Raw genomic sequence first — 769 nt, 5'->3', positions numbered from 1 at the left:
TTGGAATACAAACAATGAAAAGTCCCCCAGAATGAAGGGTCTCAAAATGCAAATGTGATATCAAAACAATATGAGAGACTAAAAGAATTGAGGAGACACAAGAAGAAACTAGGAAGGAGCTGATATCTGAGATAACAGTAATAAAGAATACTGTGAATGAAATAAATAACAAATTGATAAGCATGGCAAGCAGAATTACCCAAGCAGAAGAAAGAATCTCAGAGCTTGAGGACCAAAATATAGAAATAACCCAAACTCTTAAAAACACGAAAATAAGCTAAAAAAGACAGAACAAAACCTTCAAGAGATGAGTGACTACCTCAAGAGGCCTAACCTAAGAATAATCGGACTCCCTGAGGCAGAAAGAGAAACAGAGACCACATTGGAACAAACTTTCCACGAGATCATTCAAGAAAATTTCCCTCATCTAATCAGTGATACAAAAATTCAAACACAAGAGATTCAGAGAACCCCCGCAAGACAACAAATGAGAAGACCAACTCCTAGACACATAATAATTCGCCTAAATAAAGTAGGCACAAAAGAAAAAATCCTAAAGGCAGCAAGAGAAAAAGGCCAGATCACCCACCATGGAAGACCAATCAGAATAGCAGCAGATTTATCTGCAGAAACCCTGCAGGCTAGGAGAGCTTGGAGCCCTATCTTCAAAGTCCTAAAGGATAAACAATTTCAACCAAGAATAACCTACCCAGCCAAGCTAAGCTTCATCAGTGAGGGAGAATTAAAATCTTTCCCAGATATCCAATCC

The sequence above is a fragment of the Carlito syrichta genome, unplaced genomic scaffold (genome assembly GCF_000164805.1).
Source record: "Carlito syrichta isolate Samal-C Ts95f unplaced genomic scaffold, Tarsius_syrichta-2.0.1 Scaffold302026, whole genome shotgun sequence".
Lineage (NCBI taxonomy): Eukaryota > Metazoa > Chordata > Mammalia > Primates > Tarsiidae > Carlito > Carlito syrichta.
Note: the sequence above shows the minus strand (reverse complement) of the source record.